This window comes from Lates calcarifer, linkage group LG23 (genome assembly GCF_001640805.2).
Source record: "Lates calcarifer isolate ASB-BC8 linkage group LG23, TLL_Latcal_v3, whole genome shotgun sequence".
In the NCBI taxonomy this organism is placed as follows: Eukaryota; Metazoa; Chordata; class Actinopteri; family Centropomidae; genus Lates; species Lates calcarifer.
Window position 1 is genome coordinate 15,177,263 of NC_066855.1, and position 25,977 is coordinate 15,203,239.

At 40.4% G+C, this 25,977-nt stretch overlaps 1 protein-coding gene across 4 annotated transcripts in view; it reads right to left on the reverse strand.

Annotated features, from left to right (window-relative positions):
* The window catches only part of thrab (thyroid hormone receptor alpha b), a 203,875-nt gene that overhangs the window by 87,222 nt on the left and 90,676 nt on the right, over positions 1-25,977 (reverse strand). For 2 of the 4 annotated variants that reach the window (XM_051066199.1, XM_051066197.1), the window contains one exon: positions 23,506-23,588. The exons of the other annotated variants lie outside the window; for them this stretch is intronic. The gene's annotated coding sequence lies outside the window, so the exon portion shown is untranslated. The remainder of the gene's footprint in view (positions 1-23,505; positions 23,589-25,977) is intronic. 4 annotated transcript variants of the gene reach the window in all.

The following is a 25,977-nucleotide window of genomic DNA, read 5'->3' on the forward strand; positions in this document are numbered from 1 at the left end:
TCAGGGTGTACTTTCAGTGTTGGTCAAACTGGACCTCACTACCTTGGTTTCACCTTGCTAGAGGGATACATATATGTAGAGGTAGTTCCTGCCTTCAGTGACAGTCCACTATGTCATGTGAATATGGTCCACAATTGGTGTCAGTACAGGCTTCACCATCATCATCCTAAAACCACATCATGATGGGCTTTGCATGACAGTGGGACACACGCATGTAAACATTTCTTTGGGGCAATCTGTAATGCTCATCTGGAATTGATGTAAGTTAGGGACAAAAAAATTGTTCCTTCATGGTATTTTAACTGTTTCATGTAGTTCAAAACAAAACATGTTCTGGGTTTGAAAGCATTCCTCTCTTGTTTGAGATGTAACCTAAAACATCAGGAGTCAATTCTTAAGCCATGTGCAATGAATGTAGTTGTGGATAAAAGCGGTTATTCACACATATAATGAACGTGCATTTCCAAACCCTCACACATAAACTACAGTCAGTGCCCTTCAGGCCATCTATGTGTCAGTCTACTCAGGTTGGGGGAGGGAGACGTGAGGTGGGGGGTAGGGGCGGGTGTATAGCAACATGTTCATGGTGTCATTTCAAGGGCGGTTGTTTTGTCACGGTGAAAGACTGGATTCACACTATGAGTGGTCATAAAATGCACAAGACTCAGTAAGAAGATGACCAAAGAGAGATGAAAAGGAGGACAGCAATACGGAGAGAAATGATAAAGATAGACAGACACAGAGACTGGCAGACAGAGGAACACAAGACCTCGTTGATAAGAGGCTACACAGCTGAAGGAGGTGGGGGGTGGGGTGGGGTTAGAAGGTCATGGCAAATGGCAAGAAGACAATGCGACAGGGCTTGTCAAAATGAAAATTTATTGTTGGTCAAGCTGCAGATAGCTTTCCTCCAGTGCCCTCCACACTGTTTTTGCATCACGTATGTGTTGAGAAAAAGAGTGAGGGACATGCAGGGTGAGGAAAGAGCAAGGAAGATAGAGTCTATGAATCCATAACTGTATAGATGGAGAGACACAGCTTAAAATATTTCATAATCTGTCTTTCTTTTTTCCTGTGTCCAGTGGAACAGATATGTGCATTGAATCCTTATTGAAAGTTCAGCTTTTTTCTAGGATTGGCAGCCAACTGCTGCTCGGTATTAACTGACCTGAGGAAGAAGAATCATAAATCCTGTGCAATGCTAACTGAACTTTAAGATTCTGTTATTTGATAACAAAAGTCTACTTTTGTCTGATTTCTGTTTTCTCATGTAGGACTCTAGACATTCTACGTTAACAGCTTAAAGGAAAATTCCTGTTCACTGCCAGTTTGGATCTTTCTTTCCGTAGATTTTGCCATTGCCATTGTGACAGAACTACACAAAAAAACATAAAGTCACTGCACCCAGTCATGAAACAGTCTGACATATAACTCACTGTAAGACTGTAACATGTCTGAGGTGGATTCTTCTACCTTTCCCCATTACACATACAACCACTTACGTGTGTAAGTGACACAGATATCTCTGACCTGTATGCTATTCTGCTATTCGGCCTGCAGTTGTGTTGTTGTTGTTTATTTAAGTAAATAAGTTCAGTAACACTGGTTGGTTCTATGTGCTTTAAAGCAAACTTGACTCCTCCCTATCGGTAGAAATCACAGATTTGTTTATGATCCCACCATGAGCTTCCCTCCACAGACTAGGAAGGAAGAGGCTCAACAGGTGCACGACAACAGCTGGGCCCCACCAAAGCTCAAGACATGCATTAACTCACCAGAGCCCAGTCCAGAACAGAAGCTATCATCGTGGAGGCTAAATGCGATTAGTGTCCAGTGGTAATCTAGGGTCTATTCATTCCTGCTTAGAGTAGGTGACACATTTCATTCAAAGGATTAGTCCACCTCTCCTCACAGTGCAGGGGAGGGGAAATCAAAGGACCAACATTAGGAGAGGAGTGAAAAAAAGGAAGGAACTGTGCAGAAGAGGAGGAAGGGAAATCAAAGAAACAGAAAGGGGAGCAGGAGCCATGAGCCCAACACTCTTCCATAATTAAAGCAGACAGTTCTTTTGTGCAGCCATGTCATTAACATAACCCAGTACACTGCAGGGGCCATGCCTGCACTGAGTTCTTTAGTTAGTGCCCTCAGAACATACGTGATGAGGAGCCAGGGCTGTCTGATGCAGCAGATTCCACCACATGATGAGTTTAACACTCAAAACTTTACTGACTGTACTTTCATGAGTCAAATTAACTTTTGAAATATAGCTTTACCCACAGCTCACACTGATTTAAGTAGATGCATTACCCCATGCAAAAACCTGCCATCTCACCAATCATGTCCATATATAGGCCAGTAGTAGTATCTATCTATCTATCTATATGTGTGGGTATATATACACACATCAGCTCCCCATTATAACTATGGTGTTTTTATTGCACAATAATAGACATTTAGGAGCTAGTGGTTGAGAACATCAAACCAACAAACCATGTGACTCACCACATGATGCCACATGTGCCTATGGGTCTGTTATCTATGTCTCTGTATCGGTCTCTGCCCCATCTGCAACCGTTTTTACTGCCCAGTTGCTTCTTCCGTTTTAAATTGAAATTTTCCTCTTCTCTACTGCACAAATAAATAACAAGGTACAGACAAGCACAGATTCACACACTGTTTGCGGTGCAATTGCTATGGAATGGCTGTAACATAACTCATCAGAGCAGAAGTCATCCTAGTATGTCTCCACCTGGGTTCAAAGAATAGGCATACATGCAAATGTTAGGGCTGGGAATCAAACAGAAACCTCATGATAAAATACTGCCACGATATTTTGTTCAAGATGGTATCACACCACAGTTACAGACCCTCTGCAAGACTGTGATACATCATGAATTGTGTGTTAAAGCGGAGACCAATTACGTTATTTGCTTCATCTGTGAGTAGTCGTAAAGTTTAGGCTCATTGGTGTAAACTGTATATTGATTTAATTTACTGCATAATGGACTTAACAGGCATATAAGATGAAGCTGAAATTAATAATTAATAATTCAAAATACGTACAGACTGTGGTTCAATACACATAGAGCAATATGAACACATCAGCACCACCACATAAATTTCAAGCAGCCATTGAAAACCTACAGTAAATGTCTACCTACCAGAAAAAGAACAGCAAAGAGTTCTAATGTCTGTAATAAAAGATGAAAACCCCTCCTCCTCTGCATGTTAAGAGAATGCAGTGCCACAAGACAACATATCACTGCATGTAGCCATATTGATTATTTGTCCCAATCCCAAAAATAGCACACATTCATAAACAAAGACAGACACATCAAGAGTTGCAACACAACCATTCTTTAAAATCGCAGATATGCAGTCAGATATTTTGAGCGACAGTCCATTGCTGTGCTCTGTATTCGGCTGTGTCCCTTGCAGAGAAACAGACACAACACTCTTAAAAGGAGAGAACGTCATCCGAAACAAGCTGAGGAACTTTCATAGAATCACGTTATTTCATCTTATACAGAGAAGTTGTTGGAAACGATGGTAACGGTTACTTGTACAAGTCCAGTTCTTGTCCAAACTGGTCCAATCATTGTGTCCCTTGCCTGTTTGGTTTGTCTCCTCACTTCTCACCTTAACCTTAACAGAACCTCACTGTACTTCTAACATTTGCCTAACCCTGAGACTGAATCCATACAAACATAAAATATGAACAGTCAGATTACGTGACCCATTATGGTCACCTGGCAAGTCACCTTAAGTTCAATGTCAGCAACTTAAACCCTGATATAGACCATAATTTGTTAAATTTGAGACTGTGTTTTATTCAGGCAATGTATCATTTAAATGTTTGCACCACAACTTCTGTAAATATATCAGTATTGGTATTGGGAACTGTCAAATGATACCCATCCCTATGCATTTTAGAACAAGAAGGCCAATAAAAGTGGACAATGTAAGACATATTGCAAGAAAGCAATTCAATTCCCAGAAAATCACAAACACACTGAAAATCAGTACACTGGCAGCAGGTTGATATAGATATCACACTGTCAGGGGAACGGCACACACACACTTTTCAAAGCCCTTTCAAGCCTTAAACTACTTGTAAGTCTATGTATCTTTATCTTTATCTTTCTGGGCTTTTGTTACTCACTGCTTTCCTCCGTGGATTTTCCATTTTCTCTGCATGAAATTGCACAGCGGTGGCATATAATGTAAGTCCTATGAGGTTTTTCTTTCTCTCAGATGTCTTTCAGGTTTTGCATGTGTTTCTTGTAGCTGTGTCATATGGTCTCTGTAGATACAACTACACAGAGGCAAAGACAGGAAAGAAGGAGACTGAGTTTTGAGCGTCAGTGAGAAAAAAAAAACAGCATGACAGTGAGTAAGTTAGGGAGAGGGGGTGAGAAATATGTTTGGAGAAAGTAAAACTGAGAAACTGCAACACATCATTAAAGAGAGCATGAAGAGGAAAGGTTTACAGTGAACTTCGGCACTTGCAGTTGGAAATTAAACCCCTCGTGGTTAACCAAAATTCATTTGTTAGCAAACGACAACTCTCCCAAAGAAGTACTGTGTACTATACGTCACTGTTAAGGTTTTTTAACCTGCTCACACTCACTTCTAATGTCTTTTTAGCTGTATTATCTATTGTCATAAAGGCTCTCTGTCCTGCCACTCTCAGAGCCATCTCTACACTAGCCACAGCCACTGAACTGATCTAATCACGCTAATGTCCTTCACCCTCTTGTCTAAGCATAAATACTGGAGATGGGGAAACAGCTAACCTGGCTCTGTCCAAAGGTTTAAAAAAAAGAAAGAACTGTACTTGCACATCTAAAGCTCAGTAATCTGTATCTTATTTGTCTAAACCACAACAAGTGTGGTTGTGGTTTTACAGAGGGTTATGTGCTGGACTATTTCTTGGCCAGATGCAGTGACTTACAGGTTGAGCTTCACACTGTCAAATCAAACAAAATATAATATGGTAATTTGTAATGTAAATATTACTTTTAGACAGAGCCAGGCTAATTTCCTGTTTCTTCATAATGAGTTAAGCTAACTGCCTCCCACTTATAGTCTCATATTTAATGGACAGACATGAGAGAGTGGTATCGAACTTCTCATCCAACTCTTGGCAAGAAAGCAAATAAGCATATGCCCCAAAGTTGTTCCAATATCCCAAACTATTGCTTTAAAGGTTGCTAAAAATAGAAATATCAAATTAACACCAATATTACAGTGGTCTATGTTTTCAGAAATTGATTGTACCTATCTAAACAAACTGGGTGATGTGCAGCAGATACTGTTGAATATGGTTATGTCCTGGTGCTGGGTAATTTGCAATATTATGAACGTTAAAGTGGTATTGAATGATTGTTCTTACTTCTGCAAAAGAATGTGGAAGTTCTGGTTTATCACCAGCTCTCTATAGGTGCAGAAAGAGACGCTGTACTATAATGTCCGCCTGGGACAAGATATTCTCGTTGACATGCCGTAGGTGTCTGCAGACTGCACTGTCAAACAGACACAGAGCAGTAACAACAGGGACATGGTGAAGGTCTGCACTGAAATTAATGTGCCAGGAAATACAAAGCAACCTAAGTAAACCAACTGTAGTCATTGTGGTGTGTGCAGCCTTTAGTGAGTAAACTCTGCTGATGGGGTGATATTATTTTAATAAATTAAAAGAAATTTTGATTTAGAAGTTTGCTGCAATCTGCCTTAACTAAAACAGCTGTCACAAAAGTGACAGAATTCTAGTGTGTGATCTGCTGTAATAAGGAAATGATAAGTTGCAAGTCAAAAATTAACTATTCCGGATGTTTATCAAACAAGTATTTACTGCTTCCGTCTTTTCTGAGGAGAAAATCAGCTGCTTTTCTCTGTTTTATATGTGTTTTTGTTTAAATATCAAGCAATTTAAAGATCTCACCTTCAGTTCTTCGGTTTAGAGGACAAACAAATAATCAGTTAACTGAAACAAACTGTTTCACTACTAGACTGACTAGAAAAATCACTGTGCACATCAGCAGCACTACTGTTTAACATTGCCTTGTTCCACCTTAAGAACCTTACCTAATGCATACATGTTGAAACCCTGCCCCAGTCCATAGATAACATCTCAAACAGTACAACCCTCCCGTGTGTTAGAATAAAACACTGTTTTACTTTATGATAAACTCCTTCATTTCATTTCATGTTATAAAAGCTGAATTCTGTAGCAGGACGTAGTGTAGACACACCCTTATTTGTCTTAGCATGGGTCCAGCTTTCAAAGCTAGCCTGCAGTGTGTGGTACAGCATATAATATGCAGTACATTATGTACTTAACCATGACATTGCACCATGCTACAGGCCCAGGCTTAGCAATCCCCTCCTCTCTCTCAGACTCAGGCTGTAGTACTGTACTCTGGTGTGAGAGAACATTAGCCCTGCTGGAGAGGCCACACCAGTGGATCTATACCATGACCACGGGAAGATCTTCATCAAGTGAAGCCACAGATGCAGGTGTAAAATTTCCACAGCACAGGTCTATGTTATAGCTGACAGCATTTCAGATGGTGTTACAGCCTGCTCGGGGCTTACAGTGCATCTGGCAATATTAAAAAGGTGGTGGCAGGAGATGAGATATGAGGGATAATGAAAGTGACAGAATCCTTTACACTTGCATGAAACCAGAAAGGGAAAGCCGTCTTTGCTCTTGCTACTGGAATAATAGGAAAAGTTTGTAGAGGCAGAGGACAGCAGAGCAACAGAGAGAAAGGTCTGGTGTGACACATTCTGAGCCATGTCAAAACACTTTACACACTGCTGAAATGATTCCTCATGTCCGTACTGGCCACAGAGAGATCCCTTCTTAAAGCACTGTCAGTGTTGGTTGTGGGGTTCAGCTGAAGTTAATGAGTCCAATTAAGTGGGTATTTTCCAAAGTTACAGTATTTTTCAAGGTACAAGGTAGAATTTATTATTGCTCTCTCCATATACAACACTCAGTAAATAGGGGAACAAAGCTGCATTCCTTCAGAGCAATAGTACACCCAGTAGTAACAGATACAGTTAACATTTTTGCAGAAAGGTAAGGGAAGATGTTATCATCCAAAACAGTTGGGGAACTGTTGAATGTAAGCAAGTCACCTGCCAAGTACAGAGCTAGACAAGCAGTGTTTGGGGGGGGAGGGGGCAGGATGGGACGTCTGCCAGTTGCAGCAGGAAAATTATTACCTAGCCTGAGGCCGCATAACCTCTTATCCTACCTCCTTTCTTCCAGTGGTAAGGTCACTGCCAATCCATAAAACATTCTGGGGGAATGTCAGTTGCTCAGTGCAGGCTGACCTAAGGTCAGTCAAATTTACAACTAATGATTCTGTTTAAGAAAGGGAAGATACGGGATATGGGAGAATGGATGCAGATTTCACAGATAGTTTTTCCAGTAGCATTTTTCCTGTATGCCCTGCAGCCAGTGACCTCTGCCCAAGTCCTTCAGCACCTCTACATGTGTGGGTGGTGTCGGGGCAGCACTTCCCTTGGCACCAACAACATGATGCTACACAAGTCATGCAACACAAACTCCGTGAGCCAGCGGAACGAGGTCTTTCAAACAAGAGGGAAAATGCAGTACTTCACATGAATAGAGCTGGGTGTTGAGCCAAGACCCTGACACTGAATGTCTGGTAAGGGTTGTTATCTTGTTAATTTATTCTATGATCAGATAATTCCTGAATTATATCATCAATTATGCCCATTTTAAACAATTTCATTAAGATCGTTTGGCTGCTAATGTTTAGACACCATTTAACATTTGATCTTTTTATTAAATGACAAAAAATTTAGTCATGCCAAACCAAACCATGCCATGCATTTATTATGCACGCTATATGTTCTTGTAATAAACCACTAGCCAGGAATGTGCAAAATTAAGTTAAAATAGGTTGACTCTAGCAGCCTGTGAATCACAGGTTGTTGACAATGCAAAATATAACCACTGAGATCAGATTCTTGAGCGTTTCCTGTCACATTGTCAAAGGATATATCTGAATTTATATTAAATTCCCTGCAAAATCAATGCTGGAGGGAATCAAAATACACACAAGTACAGTAAATAAACTCTGTAGTAAATACAGAGCAGTATTAGATTCCAGTTTCCCAGTGACTGTCAGCTGAAAGACATTCAGGAGCTCAGCTGCAGCTTGATGAATGCACAGCAGCCAAAGTTTCTCAGCTGATCTGGACTAACTTTGACTTTGCCATAAGTTCAAGCCAATTCCCACCTCCCTCCTCTCTTCACCAGATAAGCACAACAACAATGGAGTAAAGGTCTGGCGAGGGAACAGCAGGCGTCTGATAGACAGCAGAAAAAAGCGTCAGTACTGGCAGCCTCGCACTCTGAGCAATTGCCCTGCCAAATCCTCTGATTGAGTACATGTGCCTTGTTGCTTATTTAAAACCAGGGCAACTATGGTGCTGCCAGCCACAGCACAGATACTGTACAATGTCATGCTTAGTATACAGCAGAGCAGCAGCTACCCAACAACATCCTGTAGAGAGGCAACACTCAGCACTGTACATCTGCATCCTTGGAGTCTTTATGTATTAACAGTAACAGCCGTAGCACAGAGAACCAGAGCCTGTGGATTAGTGCTTGGGAAGACTGGGAGTTTTTTTTTTAAATCATGTAACAGTTGAAGTTGTGGGAAATCTACCATGAAGAGCCCCTCTTGATTTAGTTCTCTTAGTAACAAGAGCTAGTGTTTTACAATTTAGCTCTGTGGAGCCAGTGTATCACATGATATATGAAGTTTTGCTGCTGGCCTGTGCTAACATCACAATCCCACTGTGTAATATCAACTACATAATAACTACCATCAGAGCCAAACTTGAATTAGGAAAGCTCTACGACAGCACAGGCCCTTCCCCTTTACAGAAAATGTGATTCCATTCACATAGTACATAATTGATAGCTCTACATATGAGCTACTATGTTTTGGCTGGATCAGGTATCTCTAACAGAGAGACACTCCTTGTGGAGTAACCATATGCTTGCCTTTTGTGTCAGAGAACTGGAGATGTGAGAGCTCCTGTATATGATCTGTGATCAAATCTGTAATAAAGTGGAAACTGGAAAAAGCAGAAACATTTTCTGTGAACCCTGGATCAGGAAACCTGCTGCTTTTGCTCCTCTGGCTTGCGAGTCAGCTTTTGTCACTGACATCAGTTCCTTAAAAGTTGTCTACTGGTTGAGCAAGAACTGATCTTATGCATTTGAAAATATCAAATAATTATATACAGTAGCTGCCAGCTGAAGAATGTTAAAGAGAGGCAGGTTATGTCTTAAAGAGAATTTGAGATGTTAAAATACAGCCTGTTATTCAAAGACATATGTCAACAACCACAACAGGCCTGGAGGACATTCTGTGGTAGCTGGCATGAATATATTACTGCTACACTTTAAGGTTGCAGAACAACTAAAAGACTTCTAACTGCCTGATGCAACAGCTTCCACTGCAGTGTAAGAGGCCTTTGTGTAGCCTTTATTCATTCAGTCTGACATTTTGCTCATGTTGGTCCAATTTTTTGTTGTTTATTTGTTTTACCGTAACTAAGCAGTAGCAAGTGATGACAAAATTTTCTGACAAGAATTTTCAGTTTACATGGAAGCTGTCATAGTCAGGACTGGGAAAACATAAAGCTACCATTTTTATGACAATCAAAGAAGAAAATTAGTGTTAGGATTGTAACCTGCCATTTTGTAGTCAACTGTTTTGCATGAATGTAGACAGCTAGCTAGATATGTAGGAAGATTATGTCCCCATTCTTAATCCCACCTACAAAGCTCTGATTTGTCAATTGTTTCTCTAACTGGGGGAGACAGCCATCAATGAGGACAACACCACAACTAGAATAGCTGAATAAATTTGAAGATGTGAGACAGACTGGCTTTGTGTATAATGTTGAAAAACAAAACACTGCTATAAGTAGCTCTTGAGGGCAACTGAACTGTAGACTCCTGTGGACAACTTCTGAAGTAATAATGCTGGAAAAATGTGATTCCTAAACAAGTTAGGGAAGGTCTGTTAACCATGTTTGGCTTTCAACATAGACAACAATGGGCTAAGACTGGATCAACAAACTAGAATTTACATTCACTATAAATGGTCAGGGAAGTTGAGAGCAGAAACCAGCAGCACTTGATTTCCACAGCCTTTCAAGCCCTTCAGATATGTTTTATGTCTTTGAGTAATGTTAAATTAATGCAGAGCCATAGGATTCCAGGTGCACTGCGAGGATCAGAGGCTCAGTGTTTTTGTCTTTTTTGGCTTCATTTCAGCACATGAGGATTGTTTCTGATTTTGTTATTCTTACATGTGGCTGGAAACAGAACTCACTAGACTGTACTGTGTTTATAGGTAAGTGTTTACACGTCTCAGATGTGTGCCAGCACAGTGAAGTTCACGAGTGACATAACACACAAAAAGCATGAATAATATTCTTCTGAACATGACAGAGAGAACTGGAGAGATGTGAGGGAGCTGGCTTGACTGCAAACATGCAAGGCAACACATCCGCTCTGCACATGTGTTCTCCGACCTCAGAGGAGCCACCAAACTGGAAATCTGAACCAGACCAAATACAATGGACAACCAAAGAGGCCTACGATAGAGGGATGAGTGAGCAAGGGAGTTGAGGCAGGAGGGGATAAGGATGGCACCGCAGCCAAATTCACTAAATCACTGGACTAATGTGCAGCAGGCTTTTCATCTGAGCATCTCACACATGCACTGAAAACACTTGAAATGCTGTCTTGAACAGCCTCTATACACACCAAGTCCTCTGTACATGAACCCACATAAAAGCACAGCGGATAGACCCCTGTGTCAACAGCGCTTAGTAAATCTTAGCATTACACTTCATCAGCATACTAAAACAATTAACGGTAGTTTGTTAATCAGCATGTAGATACCAGACAAACACGATGTACTGGAGAGGAAACAGAATCAGAGAAAATGAGAAAATGAGACAGAAGGGTCATGCAGAGGTAGAGGGACAACAGACGAGTCACGGGGGAACTCAGATGAAGACAGGAAGGGTAGGAAGAGAAAGCAAACCTCTATTCGGCTGAGCCTTTGGCTCCAGGATAGACAACATCTGTAGAACAAATTTCTCTCCACTTGACTTTGTTTTTTTTTTTTTTGTTTAGTTTTTTCCTTCACAAAAAGGAAAGGCAGAGCGGGGTAAGCTCTGGGAGAAAAGGAGACAAAACTAGAGAAGAGACAAAACAAGAGTGAGGCTGCCAAACACAAAGTGATGCACATGTACACATGAAAACAAAACAAAACTTAGGCAAGCCCTCTCTGAGGGCATTATGACCTCTAAATATTACATTTACTTGACTTCATTCTTGCCTCTCTAAAAACAAAATGATGTATACCCTAAATAGGAGCAAGGCTGAAACTACTTTACACAGAATAATCTTGATAAGTGAAGTTTAGGAAAATTTGGCACATTTTCCAACTGAAACACATAACTTACTGTATCTGTAGTTTTCTGGGGGGTTAGGGTTAAGGAGAAAAATGCACTTTTAATGTAACTTTTATACTACAATGTTGTAGTTCTATTACTGCATGGCCTATTTTTACAATGACAATAAAGATGTAACTTGCACAAGCATATGTCACTGATATACAGAGGAATGTAAAGTATTAAACTCATGCTTTGTGAAAGATTTTACTGGGGGCTACAAAATCACTCATCCCTGAAGGAGAGTGAGAGCGATGCTGTGGGTCAGAGAGGTTAGTTAAACACTGCTGGACAATTTATCAGGTAGTGACAAAAAGACACAAATTGAAAGTAAAGGAGTGAGGAAATAAGACACAGAGGAGGAAAGAGACCGGGGGCAAAAGCTATGTGACAGTCTGCAAAAACCTTCTTGGGAGAGGCTGTCCGTGGCCTGATTGTCAGCCCTCTTTTCCTCACAGAGACAAACACTCCCTGGGGTCAACATGCGGGGTGACAGACGTGGAGTGAGGGGGCCCATGGTGCTGTAGCAGCCTGTAGTTGATTTAGAATTTTTGAGCATGAGCCAAAATTCCTGAAGGAACGCAGTAAGCAGGGGGGCGGCCATAAAGACCAACTCAGAACTGGCATATAAAGAAAAAAAAGGAGAAAAGGAAAAAAAGGGAATGTGGTGAATATGAAATAACTGTGTGTGTATATGTGTGTGTATGTGTTTGTGTGAGGGAGGAAGAACACAGACATGCTGGTGTTGCTATGGTGAAACAAGATGGGGGAATGAGAGAATTCCAAATAGGAACATTGGGGGTGCAGTGTAGGAAACGTGCCAGATAGATATCTAGAGGTTCACATGTGCATGTGTGTGTGTGTGAGTGCCTGTGTCTCTGTGTACCACTATGTCTTAGCATGGAGGGATAAAATATATTCAACAGAGTGTTATGAAGGTACAACACATGGTAGAGTAAAAGGGAAGAGGGCAAGCCAGGGTCAAGGAGAGTGTGAAAGCAGAGCATACAAAAGTGAGAAAGGAGACAGAGAGACAAAACATTTTTAAATAAAAACAAGGTGATAAATTGGGTAATAGTTGAGTGAGAGCTAGGTGTTAACGGTTGAAGTTAACTGCTAGTTCTCCTCAAGGTGTACAGTAGGGGGGTAGAGCTCTGGAGTAGAGGTCATCATGAGTCCACTTGGTTTCTGGTGACCAGGACCAGAGTCAAGCCATGGATCCCAGATCTGTGGGTCAATATGTCTAATGCCTGAGTGGCGATCTTGCGATCAGCCCTGATCACAGAATGAGTGTGTATTTTCAGAGAGAGGCAGAATGTGAGCTGTGACTTGCAAAAAAGACTGATCTTTTTGAAGTCAGCCACACTTTGGGTCAGGTCTAATTGTCCTGGGGTCTACTTCGAACCTGGTCTGACTGTCCCTGGATCGTTCTTTGAAGTCATATATCATTTGCATTATTTTCCAGGTCTGTTTCAGATATCTACTCGATCTCTGACAATACAAACCTCATCAACCTATCCTTTTGTATCTCTGGTTTTCCAGACACATCAATAAACATTTGTCATGTCTGTAGACAGATGATTCTCTAATAGGCCTCTGTGGTATCAGATATGGCCATAGTTTAGCACACTTAGCATATGTGACTGTACATTACTTCACCAAAGAAAATCATAAATACATCAAGTCTTGAAACCCTAAGCTCTAACAGAAACACAGAAATTAAGAAGTAAATTTTAATTCTGTTCTTGGTTATAAGCTCTTATGTACCTCAGTGTTAGTTTTAGCTCAGCCTGGACTTGCAGTGATCCTTTAGCCAGCAAGAACCAGCTTGGTGAGTCTGTTTCATACTGAGCCCCCATTTTTTTTCTTCCTCTTTATCAGCACCTTCTATTTATAGCACCTTTACTGCAGCAGCACAGCTTAGTACAGTATGTTCCATAAAACACAGGCCTCTCCTGACCACATCCCCAGGCATGTCTCTGCATTCGTCTCCCACTGCTCTATGCATGAGCGTATGGTGAGTGTTGGAATGTTCTAGACAGGGGGAGACACACACACACACACACACACACACACACACACACACACACACACACACACCCTCAGACATGCACTCACAAGCCTTGGGCATTCACACATAGACAAAGATAAAATGACAAACAGACAGTGATGAACACACTGGGACACACTCTGAGACACCACACAAGGACACACAAACACATTTAAGGACACACATAGAGTCAAATAAAGAGAGCGACACACACTAAGGCACACACACAGACTGGGATATAGTCGCTGCATATATTACATTAAAGGAAAAGGTGCAGTATTCCAGTGATTTGTGGACAGTTAAGCCAACATCTAAACAAACAACTGAATTCATATCAGGGTATTCAATCCATTAGGACTATATAATGTCACCAAACTTAAACAAAAATTCAGTTTCCAGTGTCACAAAGGTGAATATTTGCTGAATGCCTTAGAGCTCTGTGAAAGTAAACTGAATATCGTTGGTTATTTCATATTGTTAGTTGGACAAAACAAGCATTTTTAAGACAACATGTCAGTCTTAAGGAACCTATGATGGACATTTTTCTCTCATTAACTTCAGCCCATAAATTACACACACTGCCCTGTATACATGCAGCAGGAGTAATGTTTGAAGGACACTTTTTCATGCATCATGCGGGAGGAGCCAGGGCTCAAACCTTCAACCAAGCCATCAATGGCCCCAACCCACTCTATCACCTGAGCTACTGAAACATGCACTTGTACATTTTGTCTGAGATATTATAAATGAGTTTTCTTTCAACCTACTTCCCAACAAATAATCACCATGAGTGCTGTCAAAGTAAGCAGCTGTATCGGTTAATTCACTGTAGGAGCTGGTTCTAGATGACATCAAAATTAGATGTCTCTCTTTGCTGTCCAGCTCGAATACAAACTTCAAATTCACAAATTCATTTTAAGTTGTTTCATATTATGGGGACTGCCAAATGTCAGCTCTGCCTGCTGGAACCATACAGTCCATAAGAGCTGTCAAGAAGACGGTGAGGTCACAGGGACATTACAACATGACACTCAGCAGCTTTGCTCAAACTGCGGCAGTGTAAGGAGAGGTCAAAGGTTGAGGCTGAGCCAGCATGTTTTCTGAGAACACGGTATGCTGTGATTTCAAGCCAAAAAAAGATTAAATAAAACATTACAAGCCTTCCTTTGTCAAACACAACTACACATGTAATTTCATCTGATCTAAATCCAGCAGTTTTATTGGAAAGCCAAAGGTTCAACAATGCAAAACAACTCCATCGTATTCAAATAGAAAGAAAAAATGTGTCTTGCAGGTCTATCTGACAAACGGCCAAATACAAAACAAAGTTTCTAACAGCACCTGAACACACATAAACACACACACAAGGGAGGTGTGTCAAACCACACTGGCACAATTTCAGCTAAACTAACCTTGACAGACTTGGCTGAGGTTTCACACATGAGCTGCTTTGCCAAACGGCACGTGGGCAGTTTATGTAATACAGATAACACCTCAGCTGGTAGTGTAGAGTGAGATAAAACGAAACAAAAAAAAACTCATAAAATAATACCAAGACATAAAGCAACAATAACACAAGAAGAAGTGACCACAATCATAAAATGAGGAAATAAAACTAGAGAGAATCAGACCTCTCCAGTCATTTGGGACTATTATGTGAGATGATATGAGTCATACATCTGGCCTCAGAACCGGCTTCTGTATCACTCTGATATTATTAACGATGTCACTCTCACTGGTAAAAACTGAAGCCTACGTTCAGTTAATGTTCAACCAACCATGAACCTAGATAAGGCGTGAATTTTTCATTACGTGATCTATAGAAGTTGACTCGACCTCTCTGCCCTAGTTATGGAAGGAAAATGTCCCAGTATGGTTTTAAGTAGTCATGGCATGTTGAAACCAGCCCAGCGGCTTACAGAACTGCGTCCTTAATTAGAAGGTGCAAAACACGGTTCACTGATCTGGAACTCATCCAAATACAGTACAAAATGGCAGGTTGAAGCATTCCTGTGCCCATCCCTTCTCTACTTGCTGAAATGAACATGTATATGTACATGTTTGTGCACACGTTCAACACTACATGCACAGGGAAAGGGTTTTGGGTGCATATTTCTATCTGCTTGAGTAAGCCTACTATGTTGAATGACTTGTTTCTTCCCTTGTCTGTGTTTAATAGTGTGCATGTAAAGGAACAGAAACTCCCTGAAACTCTTCCACATGCCTGCATAAAACTCAAACCAGACTGTTCTGAGTGTCATAGCGGAGCTAACAGTTCAGACCACGTGGGGAGCTAAAAGAGTGTCCACTATATGAAGCGAGCCAGCGCTCCTAACCCCAGGCATTTAATACTCTTCCCTCTTCTCCGCCTTTATTGGAGTCCTCCAAAGTTCACTTCAGTTGTGTGGCAAAGGAGTAGGAGCGAGCAGGGAAGACTGGAATACTTGTGGCCCAACAACAAAAGAGCTGGAATGCCCTTCTCTAAACTGGTTAATGCTGCCCACCACTCTCAGGCCATTTCTGCCCTTTTTCCCTCTTGTCTGTCTCACATATTTATGGTCTTTGTGTTTCTTTTTTTTCTGTCTCCATGTGTCTTTGCCCCTCTAGGAAAAGTGGTCTGGTCTTGATTACGGAAATGTTCGCCATATCCAGAGCTTTGTACCGTGTTTACAGCAAGCTGAACATAATAAACATGCTGACTACAAATATATACTGCCTTTTGTTTTGAGTCTCAGTGAGATGCCTGTGACCACAAAGAGAGCCTTTCTTGGGCAGAAGGGAGCTTTGAAATTAACACCAACTCTGTACACCCACACCTCTCAGTCGACATTACTGTCTACCAGAGCACACACTGTCAGACTATCTAACCACACATATACACACACTACTATATACAGTCATAAACACCAGGTATAGAACCATATAAGCCAGTATGTTCTTACATGCACTTCTTCAGAATATGTGCAACAAAATGACCCACTTTCTGTCCAAAGATATACACTGTACAGTGCTACCTATCCACACCGATGTGTTACTCATTAAACTTGTAAACCAGCTCAGCTTTTTTTGTCCTCAGCTAGAGGTGAAAGACACTGTGAGGTCTCTAGTCTGCGCCATCTATGTTATCTTCATGTATAATCCTATACAGCTGAGCCCTGACAGGCAGGAGAGTGAGAGCAAACACAGCCAGGGCAGTATTCAACAAGGCGTCTGGGGCAGATGAGTACTTTGAACCTGTTTTCCCTTCTTATGTGAATTGTGGCACAGTGGCAGACTGGACTGTATATTACATACAGTATATAATGTGGCGGGGGCCAACTGTTTGAGCAGGAACTGTGCTCTTATCACTCACTGCTGCACCTGTTCTGCGCCTCAACTGACACCGCCTTGGGGGAAGATTAAGCAGTGGGGGGGAGGTGGGCACACAAGGAGAGAAAAGAGGGACAAAATGTAAAGCAAGACTTAGACCCTTATATCTAGAAGAACCTATAGACGTTACACAGCATAAACACAGCGGTGATAAACATACATAAACTTTCCTTTGTGTACAATTCACTCATGTCTGACCACTGTTAAGCATTTAGAAAGAGGGATTCATCATGGCTCACTATAGCACATACTGTATGTAGGACAACAGCTTAAGTTCTCCATCAACCATAACTGTGCACAAAGTTCACAGCCTTGTTTGTTTTGCATTAATTGGCATAAGTATTTATTGATTCTTTTCATCTGCAATGCTAAATAGTCCAGCATATGAAGATGTGTCAGAAATAATGTGTAAGCACTAATCCATGATGATTACAATCACAAAAAAAGAGAGGCTGTCATTATAACTGTGACCATGATCATGATGTTTTTGGAGGGACAGAAACTTTCCTGTTCGCAATATTTGCTGACATCAAAAAAAGGTTTTATCTGTTCGCTTATCTATTTATATTTTCATTATCTCATCTCATGTTAGGATGTAGTTTGTATTTTCAAACAGTATTATTAAACTGTGCCTTATCGTGACTGTTTTTATGGTGTGCCTGTTGAAACAGTGAAATATCCAATACAAAATTCTTCCCATTAGTCGTCAACATTTCCAGTTAAGGAGGAGTCAGATCAAACGCTCATATGAGTGATTTTGGAGTGTAATGACGAAGGACCTGTTTTGTTATCGTTTTACTTGAGGTAGTGGGTAATTATCCAGTGGTCTTATAAATTTAACAGATGGGCACAGAACACAAAAGACATAAGACAGCAATGACAGAATGTATACTCTATATACTAGATCGGTCTTTGATTGGATTGTTGAAAATGCAACAAATGATCATTGTCATCATTGATTAATCTGCTTTGTTTCATCTATAAAATGGCAAAAAGTACCAGGACATGCACTTCACATGTTTTGAGAACCCAAGGACAAATACTACTAAACCCAAAAGTATTTAATTCACACCAATGTAAAAACAGAGGAAACGCAAAACCAATTTAAGAAGCTGAAACCAGCAAAAATTTGACATTTCTTAGAGCCCCCGGTAACACTGAGTAGTATCTCTTTTTGCATTTTACATAACATACAAATAATGATCTTCAATTCACTGTCATGTAAGAAAAAGAAAAACAGCAAATTCTCGCAAATTTGAGAAGTTGGAGCCATTAAAAGAATTGGTATTTTTGCTTGAAAAGTAGTTGAGAATAAATTTTCAGCTGATTAACTCCTTGATTAATCAATAGTTCTTCAAATATTAAAACTGTTAATGATTAATGATAAAAATAAAGATTCATCATACAATGGACACTTTTACTGCTAACAGACATGAGACAACAGTGGCAACAGCTATAAATGTTTATATGGCCTTTAATGTAATTGCTTAATTTTATTTTTTCTTATCACTGAGAGTAATATGTGGAAAAAAGCTAATTGGAATACTATGACAGACAGAGCTGAAGCATTCACAGCAGGGGCTGCCCATGACAGTTTGCCTTGATGTGATTACCACCAAGGCTCCTGACATGGTAGTTTAATTTATACGCCCTCAACCATGTTTCATTACCATCAATATCAGATGTCTTGTCATGGCTTGTAATTAGAAATCGACAGTCCCTTTTGACCTCACAAACATGGAACTGCCACCAAAGTGCTGCAGCAGATAGGTAACTGCTAACTCCAGGGGTAGGTAGCAGTTTAATTTACAATAATGACTGTCTATGTAAATATGCTGCTATCTTAGATCAAGCTGCAGTACAGCCAGGAAAACATAGTATGTCGAGGATTTTATCTAGGGCTGTAGAATATGATCATACACGTTCAAGTATGTAAATGTATTGAAATGTGAATGCTTTGAATATTATATATTAGTGAATATTAATATAGTATTCCTGTCAGACTGGCTGTCAGTGCAGTGTCATGGGCTCCCAATGAAATGTGTGAACTTAGAACAATGTGTGCAGTCTGGTTTGCTGAAAGAAGCTGCTCATTGTTAAGTTTTGAAACTGAGTAGCACTTGATACAATCATATCTGTTTCACACCATGATATCCAGTTGGCTGTCTGACAGGAGCTGCTGCAGAGACCAGTGATGCAGAGAGCCCGATGAGGAACTTCAGCGGCATGCAACATGAATGTTAGTTGTAGTCTAAGCTGTGATCACAGGTTACCTGTGGTCCCGCTACTCCGATCAAAAATTGCAAGAAACATTTCTTTAGAGTAAAAGCAAACATTTCAGATGTCACCATGACACACACTGTAATCAATATGTCAGATCTGATGCTTTCTCCTCTGTCACAGCTTGAAATCCACAGTTACATCTGAGTGATCAAAAAGTGCTCTCACGGCATGAGAAATATACTTTAAAAGAAGAAAGCAATAAAACTGTGCAGCCTTTCCTTTCAGCCACTGAAGATTTAAAATGAATGTCAGTCTTAAAAAGGAACATGACAACTTGTCTTTGCTGTGTATTTCTGATGGTTTGCTTAAAGGTAGAACACACTGGGACAGTGTGGAGTTTTTGACTAAAGACCAACACACTGGGATTTCTGATATGATCACCTAATTTGAGCATATCACAGGTACAAACTCCAAGATAAGTGAGAGGGAACTGCATTACAAGGAATGCCTAATGTTTGAAGGAATTTAGACACACTGTTGCCATACATGGTTTGAACTGTAGAAAACACTGACAAGACCCACCAACTGTAAAATATCCTGATCAGTACATTTACTGATCACAATAACAATAATCATCAGCTCCAGCCCTAAAACCAACATACATTTCTGGCTACAACTTGTGGCAAGAAATGTGGCAATGCACTTGCAAAAGGCGAAAAAGACAACTGTTAAATATATGCAAATATCAACTTTGCAAATGTGGTATGCATTCACTACTGGTGAGACACTCTGAATGTAAATATAACCGCTTGTTTACGAGTAACTCTGCAGGGTATATTTATATAGGAGGGTTAAAAAACTCGTTCCGGAAAAAGGGTTTCTGATAAACCCAATCTGAAATAACTTAAGACCAACAAACCCAACAGTATTAAAAAAGCACAGGAAGCACAATGTAATAAAGTGGTGCTGAGAAGTGCTTTCCCTTATTGCTACAACATTATATCAATGGATTCTGTGCCATGTCTCCATTGTAGCAGAGCACATATTGTCCTTGTTGCATGTCCTTCATCCAGACTTCTGCTGCAGTAGCCTGGCATTACTTGTGGATTGATGATGTGGATTACTCACTGTTCAAACTACATGTCAAGGCACAAAAATGTGATTTAAAAGATGGCAATTAATAGGGAAACTGCATGGGTACTGAGGCAAAAACACATCCAGCCTTTGGAAACATCACAAAGACTTAACCTTTGCACTCTGCAGGACCAATCAACTCCTGATAAAATACAAACAGAGCTGTGAGAGGTAAGCAGTCATAACCAGGAACAATATTACCTAACATTACACCACAAGCGCTTTCTACTTGCTGCCAAATGCGGTTTGCACTTTTCCACTTGAGCCTTCCCTCTGACCCCAAACAGTCCCTGTCTTTATACAGATGTTGATATGATCGCACAAGAATGAATGAAATAACAGAGTATCAACAGAGAGCTGAAAAAGAGGAACATTTTGTGCTTTGCCGAGAGGAGGCAAAAACCACTTCCTTTGAGTGAATGAGAGAGCTGTCCAAGAAACCGCACAGTTTCATAAAATACCACCCACTCTATATCTACGATACTGCAACCTAACATTACATCTCCTCCTTGTTTATTCTGTACTACAATAAAACCATATGGCGGACAGCAGAAAGCACTTGTCCTTCACAACAAAAACCCCAATATGTTGAGTGCTACGCCTCCACTGCTGTGAGACTCAGCCAAGCCTCCTGCCTACAACACAGGTAAAGCCACCTATCATGATATTAACACAATTGCAAATTAAGTTCCACAAAGGCAAACTAATTCAAGCTGGTATTAGCCAGAATCATTATTCAGTTATTGTCTCCTCAGTTCCTGGAAATGTAATTTAACGGCATGCTTGGTAATTGTCTTTCTGAATTAATTCCTGGCTTCTTTGCAGAGTAAAACCAAATTGCCACTCCTCTATTCTGTCTAGACATCCAAGAGCCTCAAAGGCAGGTTATTGAGTTAGTTTATTGATTATAAAGAAAAAAAACTCCTTATTCAAATGTCACAAACAGAAAAAGGAGACAGCAGTAATATAGCGACAGCTTGCGCTCACATCCGTCTGTAATGGTTTCAGTTCAAATGTCATTATGTGTCTCGCTGCACAGCATTAACAGTCATAAAGCTTACTCCTTCCAGTTAGAGCCAGGCAGGGGCTGAATGATCATATGAGAAATTCAGTTCTCTCAAATTGAAATTGAGGTTTAGTGCAGGAGCTGTCCAAAAGCATGCGCTGGGATTACCCAGCCAGGTGGTGAGTCAAACTGACGGAGAATAAAAGTAATTCAACTGCTGGCTGTGAGCCCACTCACAGTTTGCCTGTCCTGCTCCCCAGTACTCCCGGGTTGAAGATAAATGTCAGTGCAGCTCAGAGATTATCTGTGTATGTATTTGAATGTGTGAGACAGTGTGTGTTTGTATTTGTCTGTGTGCATGTGGATGTTTGTACATGTTTGTCCATTTGATTATGTGTGCGCATGTTTGTATTCACAGCCATGAATGCATGCCCAGGTGGGAGGGGAGTGAGTGTACTCATCTGTGTTTGTGAGCGTGTGTGTGTGTGTGTGCCAGAGCGGGAAAGTGATTCCCTTGATGGGCATGACAGATGGGCAGGGAGTGGCTCAGCTTGTTCTCTCTGCCACCTGAGAAGCACACAGGCATGCATGTGTCTCAGTGCAGCGCTCACGCTCCCCTTTCATCCCTCTGACAGAAGTTGCTTTGTTTTGACTCAAGTGCTTGCTCAGGCCAGTTTCTAATATTAAGTTGTTCTGCACACCATGACAGAAAAAGTAGTCTACTAAAGCTGGAGTAAGGTTTTGTTTTTGATCCTGTTCCAGGCTGTTTTTCACCTTGCGAGGATTCATGTCTGCACAGAGAAAGGTGTTATGGGTAATTGTGGGTCACAGAGCAGCTTCAACCCCACTATCATTTCCAATGGACCTGAACATCAAACAGGTTTGAAAAGGAGAAGAAAACCTGTGTTTAGGTTTATAAATATTTACACAAAAAAGCTACACAAATATCTCTGAACAACGCTCCTGTTCCAGCCTGCAGAAACCTGAGGCCAGAAGGTCAAAATAAAACTTGGCTCTCTGCAAACTGGTGTTTGTACTCAAAGATTGTTGGTTAGAGAATGATGCATCACTCTTCACTCTACAATTATAAGTGGACTGTGTGTTTCTGCAGTTCAACAAGATCAACAGAATCGTGAGTCTTTTCTGGTAAAACAATCTCACTAACTGTGGTACAATCATCATCAATAATTTATAACCTTAAAGTTCTGAATAGTGCATCTCCAGCATTTGGAGCAAGTAGCTCAGAAAAATAAGATATGGAAAAGTGAGAAGGCTACAGCTGCTATCTTAATATGTCAGATATTTAATCAACATTTCATTCTGTTCACCTCACCTTCAGTTTTTACAACGTCTGAACATGTAGTGTTTCTGTAAAATATCTGTTTCTGCCTTCTCAGCCCTTTCTAGCTAACGCTGAAAATTGAGCAGCAGGGTTGCATTTCCAAAGGATTTAGATTCAATAAAATGCTGGTAGACCCCAGCTCTAACAATAATTGCTCTATCTTGCTGCACATCTGTCAGTGCACAGTGCACACTCAAAGCATGAAAATACAATATGAAAAGGATCATCAGTGAATATGAAACATGCTGTGAAGCAAAGGTGTGATCTGTCAGTGACGCACAGCATGTTGGACCGGAGGAGCGCTGACTGTTGCAACTTGGGGTCTGTGAACTGTGCGATGCTCACGCTGGCCCGTTGCCACCCAACGTAAAGAAAAAGTGGCCCAGAATACCTGCTGCAATACCAAGCCGATTCCAATGTCTCCATTTACTGCAGTGATTTCTCAGTCAACAAAATAAAGTGCAGTGATGTGGACAGGTTCAGACAGTATAACAACACATTACACATAAGTATTTGCATGCTACATTAATTCATGGGGAGCTGTCAAACCTGTCAGGGTGCTGTGCATACAGTATGTGCTATACAGCACATATGTACTATACATAAAGCCCATCCCCCTCCCCTCCTGAACCAAATGTGATATCTGCACCTGTGGAAATGAGACACTGTGTTCCAAGCATGGAAAAATAAAACCAACCCCACCTCCCCACCACTCTACTGACTTTGTGACACTATCATTGTAACTATACACTCACAGATCCCACTGATGTAGGTTAATAAAGTATGCACAGAAACAGGAACACTGAGTGATTTAACAGCAACAGGTTTACATGAAGCAATGAAAACATCTCTTACCTTGGTGGTCAGTTGTCTTCAATTCAGTGTTGTCTCTTTACTTTTGATCCCGGCTTTCATCCCAAAACAGGTCTCAGGGAACTCTGTAATCAGAACAGACAATCTGTGATTCCCTCATATCTTTGCCAACAAAAGAAAAACATCCACCAGGAAACACACTACGAGGAGTGAAAGGACTTGCAGAGTGATCCTGTGAGACTAGAGTTAGCCAAATCCCACAGATAGTTGCAGCTTTAGCACAAGGAAATCCACATGGCCACTGATGCATGCATGTACTGCCAAGTCAGGGATGACATAGGAGGAGTCTCAGGGTTCAAGAGAGGAAAATCCCCAGAGGAGGTAAAAGGTTTTCTTGTCTATGCAAACTGATGTTAGATTTTCATGTGACCAGCTTACCACTAAAAGGCTTAGTAGTCTAATCCTTTAGCCAAATGAAGTGTCTAACTTAAGGCTTAGGCTGGCCAAAGGAATCAAAGGGAGTACGGCCCTTGTTAGACTAACCAGAGAACCAGGAAACAGTATGTTGAGGAATGTACTACAGGTACTCCCTTCATCATCTCTGGCTATTTTACTCTCTATGCAACTAGGCCTATTATTTATACTTGTGTTACAACCATTATAAAAGGAAGGCCTCAGGTAGTATTAACCAGATGTCTTAGCCAAGATGAATGTTATTATCACTCACTTAAATGTCACTAGATGTCACAATCCTGGCAGCAAAAGTGAATAATTAGCCATCATGCCTCAACAACTATCATCATGGTTAAGATGAGAATTGCATTTGTGAGTATGTGAATCTATAATAACTGCCGTAGAGACTGAGCACACATGCTTGGCATTCCAGTTTAGAAAACTTCACTTAAAAAAAGGACAGTTGTACTCTTGGCCTTGATGTATGACTATTAAAGTAAATCATATTCCATTGTAAATCTCATTCAATCATTTTTTACACTCAAACAGGATCAAATGTGCCTCTGTGCATTAGATCAAATAAAGTGATGTGAAAAATATTTGATATTCGATTAATCATTTTAAGTCATCTTTCAAACAGAAATGTCAGATATTCTCCAGTTCCAGCACATTCTCAAATCTTTATCTTATGAGATAAAATGAATATCTTTGGGTTTGGGGCAGCTGGTTGGACAAAACAAGACATTTCTAGACATTACACAGGGCCTTAGCAACTCATTTCATATGAAAACTATTGACAGATCAGCAGTCCTCTTGCTTATTGTTTATTATATTTAGTTCTTTCATTTTTTATAAATGTGTTTTAATATTTCAATTGTAGAGGCACTATATAAATGAAGTGAATTATTATCATTTGAATTTAAAAAAAGAAAGAAACTGTATATTGATGGCACCTCAGGTGACGTGACCTGACAGTAAATTTACAGCAGGGTGCAGCCTAATCTAGCCTAGAGTAATGATATTGCTAGCAGCTAATGCTACTCCCTAACTCTGAACCCATCTGCCAATAAAGCATTACTAAAAATACAAAATTAAGAAATATAACACTGACCCCAGAACAGGTGTAAACAATACCCATTCAGCAACATTTCTGTGAAACATTTGTTTCATTAGGGGTAAGCTAAAAGGCTAGTGCTAACCATTGTTAAAAGTACTGCATCAATGACAAAATATGTACATTTCTGTGCATGTGAAATTATTGATTGTTCAAGTCACTTGTATTATCATAAGTAAAAATGAATGATATCAAACTGCTTTCCAATTACAGCATATCATATAAATGACATTTTGTATCTGGTCTTGGACTGTGTTGTATCACCTTAGAGTGAGAGATACACAGCCCTCCATGAAGTTAATAAAAAGTTGATGCCAATGACAAAGTACTTGTAAAACTAAAGGCATGCTTTAAGTATTTTAAAAATGCATGTGATTAATTTCCTGTCAGTCAATCAGTTTTTTTATTGCTAGTTTCATCACTGATTGAAAAAAAAAAAAAAACATATCCACTGACACACACACAGGCGCATTACATAATAGTTGTCTCTGTCTCTGGCACAACAGATAAATCTCTCCACGTTGTGTTATTACCTGATGACATTCAGCCAAGAAGCGCTGTGACATTCTCACCTTTCCACCTGACTTGGCAGGCGGCAGACATAAGGCCACTCCCATCTGACACTGAATAGATGCAGAAATCATCTTTGGATGCACATGATTGTGACTGCTTGCTTGCAAGGTTATCAAAAAGTAACATGTGAAGAACTGGTGGCCTTTTTGCAATCAGATTTTGGCTCACAACTGCCGCTGTCTCACATATCAAAGTCAGTAAACAGAAGCTGTGTGAGTCATGTATTTTAAGTATTTGCTTCTTTTGCAAGTCTTAGATGCCATGTTTTTGAAAACAGTTTATGGCATCTTGTGTTCCCTTTAGAGGAAACACAAAGAAAGCATTGACTGCTAAATGCAGTTAAATGTTGAGTAGAGAGGTGGAGCTTATGGTAT